We start from the raw sequence: 6,661 nt of genomic DNA, 5'->3' as shown, positions 1-6,661 counted from the left end.
CAATAAAGCAACGTTAAGATAAACAACGATATAGCAACGTTATTATGAATAATAATAAAGCAACGTTAAGATGACCAACAATAAAGCAACGTTAAGATGACTAACAATAAAGCAACGTTAAGATAAACAACGATATAGCAACGTTATTATGAATAATAATAAAGCAACGTTAAGATGACCAACAATAAAGCAACGTTAAGATAAACAAAGATATAGCAACGTTATTATGAATAATAATAAAGCAACGTTAAGATGAACAACGATATAGCAACGTTATTATGAATAATAATAAAGCAACGCTAAGATAAACAACGATAAAGTAACGTTAAGATGAACAACAACAATAAAGCAACGTTAAGATGAACAACGATAAAGTAACGTTAAGTTGATAAACAACAATAAAGCAACGTTAAGATGACCAACAATAAAGCAACGTTAAGATGACCAACAATAAAGCAACGTTAAGATGAACAATGATATAGCAACGTTATTATGAATAATAATAAAGCAACGTTAAGATGAACAACGATAAAGTAACGTTAAGATGAACAACAACAATAAAGCAATGTTAAGATGAGCAACAATAAAGCAACGTTAAGATAAACAACGATAAAGCAACGTTAAGATGAACAACAATAAAGCAACGTTAAGATAAACAACAATAAAGCAACGTTAAGATGAGCAACAATAAAGCAGTGATAACAATTTGACAAGAACTACATGATACACTAATCCTCTCTACACAAAAGGAAAATTCCATTAAACAAAGCAATTTAGACGATCTACAATTTTGTGTCGCAGAAGCTATCAATTTCCAATAAAACTGATTGGCTAAACTTATACAAATAAACAGCAACAAAAACAAATTTTGTTTTAAAAATGTTTTCCCGACCTTTATACAACAAAGTTAAGTTCCCAATAAAATCTGGACCAATATTTGGGGTAGAATAATGAGGTCTACTGATGTTTAACACTAATGATAGGATATATTACACTAATGCTTGAATAATGATAAGACACTACATGTTTGACTTTAATAATCAGCAATACTACACCAATGTTTGGCTACAATAATAATAAGATATGGTACACTAATATTTGGCTGTAGTGATAAGATACAGTACACTAATGATTTACTATAGCGACAAGACACTACGCTAATGTTTGACTTTGTCAGGTGTTTATGAGGCCGAATTCTTTACAGTCTGTGACTTGTTCGCGTCAAATGTCAACAATAAACAGACAGCACACAATCCACTTGTTGTAAAATAATATATTCAAAACAAGTCAAATGTATTTACAAAAATTCTTTACACTATAGGATATCACAGTTGTATCCAAAACTTTAAATAATTCTCTTTTTCTTCTGTTATCACAATATAACTAGTGATCAGTTCACTTACGTTACCTCGTGGGTTACCACAGTTGTATCCAGAGCTTTATGCATACAGACTGGTTCAATTAGTTTGGAACAGCCTTTGACAAGACAAATTATTCTCCTTATATCTGTTAAACTGTGAAACTCACTTTAAAATATCACCCGTTTCGGCTAAACTAACAACCACGCAGTTTAACTTCTCTTTGCGCCCACTTGGTCGCCTATATATAAACATTGTCCAACTGAGACCTAGAGCTTCCTACGAACTACGAGGTGCTGTAATGTAAGAATACTCAATACTAATGTTTGACTATACTGATAAGCAGTATTACAATAATGTTTGAATATAATGGTAAGATATAGTACACTAATGCTTGACGATAATTATAAGCAACTACACTAATGTTTAACTTTAATAATAAGGCACGATACTAATTTTAAGAACTTATGAGTAAAAAAAAGCAAAGAAAAATGTGTTATGATTTGTCAACCACCTTCATCTGCCATATCCTAGTTTGATTATAATAATAAAACAGTACATTAATGCTTAACTATGAAGATAATACATTACCCTAATGTTTGACTATAATGATAAAAAATTAATGTTTGATAATAATGATAAAATACAACTGCTTGATAATAATGATAAAATACAACTGCTTGATAATAATGATAAAACTCTACACCAATGCTTGACCGCAATGATAGAACACTACACTAATGCTTGACCACAATGATAGAACACAATGCTTTACTATAATGATAAAACTCTACACTAATGCTTGACCGCAATGATGGAACACTACACTAATGCTTGACCGCAATGATAGAACACTACACTAATGCTTAACTGCAATGATAGAACACTACATTAATGCTTGATTATAATGATAATACACTACACAATGCTTTACGATAATGGTAAAGCTCTATACTAATGCTTGATAATATTTATAAAATACTACTCTAATGCTGTATTATAATGATAAAACTCTAGATTAATGATTGACTGCAATTATATAACACTACACTAATGCTTGATTATAACGATAATACACTACACTAATGCTTGAGTATAATGGTAAAGCTCTATACTAATACTTGATAATATTTATGAAATACCACTCTAATGCTTTACTATAATGATAAAACAATACATTAATGCTTGACTATACTGATAAAACACTACACTAATGCTTGACTATAGTGATATAACATTAGAGCTGTCAATGCTTCTATCTGTCAGCTAAGGCTATCATTATATCTAGTTGTCAACTAGGATTATCAATGCTTCTATTTGTCAGCGTTTGCATCTGTCAACTAAGACTATCATTATATACATTTGTCAACTAGGGTTATTAATGCCTCTATTTGTCAGCGTTTGTATCTGTCAGCTAAGACTATCATTATATACATTTGTCAACTAGGATTATCAATGCCTCTATTTGTCAGCGTTTGTATCTGTCAGCTAAGACTATCATTATATACATTTGTCAACTAGGATTATCAATGCTTCTATTTGTCAGCGTTTGTATCTGTCAACTAAAACTATCTTTATATACATTTGTCAACTAGGATTATCAATGCCTCTATTTGTCAGCGTTTGTATCTGTCAGCTAAGACTATCATTATATCAATTTGTCAACTAGAATTATCAATGCTTCTATCTGTCAGTGTTTGTATCTGTCAGCTAAGACTATCATAATATTCATTTGTCAACTAATACTATCAATGTTGAAATCTGGAATAATTATCGAAATAACTTGTCAAACTAAATAATATTTTTTACTTCCTGATGAAAACAAGTAGGTATGTTTAAAAAAAGGTTTTTAGACATCTTTTATTGTTTATCCGAAAATAATAACAAAGTTCAAATCTATTAGTCATGACTTTCAATCGCTTTTACATACTGGTTGGCCATTTTATTAGAAACTATGTATCCTTTCGGACTTAAGCTAGAAATGTAAATTTGGTAGATCTGACGACGTGTGATGATTTGAATCCTGTAGCGCTGTAAATGACTGGGACAAGAACATTTACAGTCAGACTAACACGTATTGGGGAAAGCAAAGATATTTCAGCGTTCAAAAGAGGCATGATAGTTGATGCACGTCTATCAGGGGCTGCAGTGGCCAAGATACTTTCATGAGTACACTGCTCCAAGAAATTGATCATTCATGTTTATCACAAATGGTAAAAGGTGAATAAAATGTCTACTGCGTAGGGGAATTGTAGCTGTAAACACGTAATAAGAGAAAGAGGAGAAAAGCAGTTAGACAGGATGGTGAAGTTTATCCATCACCAAATAATATATCAAACACTTGACAGAAATTCAGTGCAGGGCAATCCATACTCATCTTCCTCTACACCTTCTAAAGAACGGTGTAACAAATGCATTATTGTAGAAGGCAACTACTTCATAAAACACTGGACTCGTTTGGTAACAAAAAGAGCGCCTGTAGTGGTGTCAAAAGCGTAAAAATCAAACTAGTAAGGACTGGTGAAAGATGATACAGTTTAATGAATCCTGCTTTACTCTTTTTATTTACACATGTTGGAGAAGACAGATTTGGAAAACGCCACAAAAATACCCCCTCTTGTGTAATCCCAAGTGCCTCTTTGTCAGTAACTTTCGACTCTCTGTAGGTAACTCTCTACTCTCTGTTGGTAACGTTCAAATTGGCTCAGTAGTTTGTCTCAATCGGAAGTTTCGAGTTCAACTCACATTCCAATGGGGATTTTTTATAACTTTTCAAAACTACTAACTCATCATGTTTAGAGAAAGATATTACAATATTAGGAAAAGGCATAAATAACATGACACTTCACATTATGGATCTGCGTTATTTGTTATAATTTGCTTATGAACACAGGGTGTTACATTGGTTATAGGGCTCGATTATCACGTAGAAATCTCGAGTTTAAATCCCAGTTGAGTCGGGATTTTATCTGTATTGTATTTATTATCGTGTTTGCAACAAGTTCTTTGAATATTCTAAAAACTACGAATACAATTATAGATTAAATAAGGGATAACATCATGTTTCATAATAAATACGAGTATGTGTGAAAAACAATATAAATATTTTTCAATGCAATATATGACGATAAAATACATTATTATTGATGTTTTTCACCTTTGGTAAGAGATTTTTAAAGACTTAGTCAAAAAACTTGTAAGCATTTACCCTTCACCATAATATCCTTTGCCTTTGCCATCAGAATTAATAAACCGAAGGGTCAGACGTTTGACCATGTAGGAATACTTATTCGCATTGTTCAGTCTATAAGGCTTTATCAAGAAGAACTTTTGAATATAACATAAAAATATAAATAAGTCAACATTCTAATCAAGGTAAACTTTTAGGAGATGACCAAATATGAACAAAAAGTTTGTTTTCGTGAAATACTAGAAAAGGGATATAATAAAGTTAATTTTTGAAACGTGTTCATAAGACATTCATTTAAATTTAATTTTAGAAGAAAAACTGATCATCATTTATGGTCATATGACGGACATTCAGCTAGTTAGACATGGTATCTAAAAATGTGGCCAGCCAATGTATGTTAGCCATGACTATCGATGTATACATTTGTTAGCCATGATGTTTACATTTGCCAGCTATAAAGTATCAACATTTGTATCCGTCTCTTCGGACTAGAATAAAATAGAAAACATTATTTTGTTAATGGTTTATATTATATTGTCAATTTATCCATAAACGTATATTACGAGCTCACAAAGGCAGAAATTAGATATTTTCAACACTTTGGGACAAATGAATATAGCAATATTTGGCTTGATAGAAAACAACCGAGTAAAAGTTGGATACATAGACCGAAACAGAAAATCCTAAGTACAGTTTGAATATGAAAGTTATAAGTGTTTTTAAGAAACTTGTTGCTATATTCAGTCTTCACAGTTGTGTATAATTACTTGCACGAGCGTTTTGAATGTTTACAGCTAAGGTGAAACTATAAAAGTTCCTTCTGCAACGTTTCTGTCAGTATATCGTTCTTTATTTATTCAACGCTTTTATAACTTGGAAACTTTTGGTGTGTATGAATAAAGCACGATAAAGTACAGTTGCAACTTTAGGATTTAAAAATGTATCTTTTGTAGTCTTTAAGAACGGAAACACTCGCCATCTAAGCAATATTAACTAAATAGACTATTTCTACATATGCTAGTGTTCCGTTACCAAAATAAAGATAGAAGAAATCCCGGGTTTGTCACTTTAAGGTACCGAAGAATCTAATGACGTCAATAGATGTTTTGAAACATGTGTCAAATAATATGATTCACCCACGCTTATGACTGCATGGGCGAGAGTGACTTGGAGAAATTCATTTGTATGGAAGTATAATATCACGTAGCTTACATTGGATTTGACAGTATAGATAAATTATACACAACAACTCTATATCCTTTACTGTGCAGGAGTAAAAATGGATTGTTGACTGAGCGATTGTTGACCGAGCGACAATTGTAACGTGTAACATCTTAGGGATTACATGCGGAGCTATTTAAGTAAGGGAGACAAGCAGACAAGTAGATGACAGATTCATTGAACACATGAAGGCCTATAAGAGCTCACGAAAGAAAAGCAGAAGAAAAAAATGCAGATGGTTACAGTGTCCCCTATTTCAGAATATCTAACCACAGTTAGAACATTAAAAAAAAACATATAATAATTTTTAAACCGGAAATATAAAGTTTTCTTGCACAAAAGAGAAAAAAAAACCCAACTTAAATCCCATTTGTCTGCATTAAACATTTTCAGTCTCTGTTAGCTAGTAATGACTTTACAATGATATCAAATTACCATTACAATTTTAATGACCTTCTACAAATTGGTTTTCTTCTACGAATGTCCTCCCATTTTGTATCTGTTATCTGTGATAATGTTATTGGATTTCATGTTGTATAATATTTTTAAACGTATTCGTATTGATCAGTTTAGAAGTAGAAGTCTTTGGTCTCATAAATTAACCAATGAATGGTGCCGCTGTTAAGAAATTAACCAATGAATGAAGCCACTGTTAATGCATACGTTATCGAATATATATATGACTACAAAATAGATTACCATCAAAGACAGGAGAGTTAATCGAACGAAGTAAGAAATGGCTTAGGGGAGAAACTAAAATATCTTACGTTGCAAATAGCCAGTTAAACAAACGTTGTCTTTTAAGAAAGCTGTTGTCATTTAGGAATTATTTGTATGTAGCTTTAAACTCTCGGTTGCATTTATTGTTGTAAAGGCCCGGCATGGCCAGGTG

This window comes from Limulus polyphemus, unplaced genomic scaffold (genome assembly GCF_000517525.1).
Source record: "Limulus polyphemus unplaced genomic scaffold, Limulus_polyphemus-2.1.2 Scaffold3773, whole genome shotgun sequence".
Classification (NCBI taxonomy): Eukaryota; Metazoa; Arthropoda; class Merostomata; order Xiphosura; family Limulidae; genus Limulus; species Limulus polyphemus.
The sequence above is the reverse complement of the archived record's forward strand: the minus strand, read 5'-3'. Positions refer to the sequence as shown.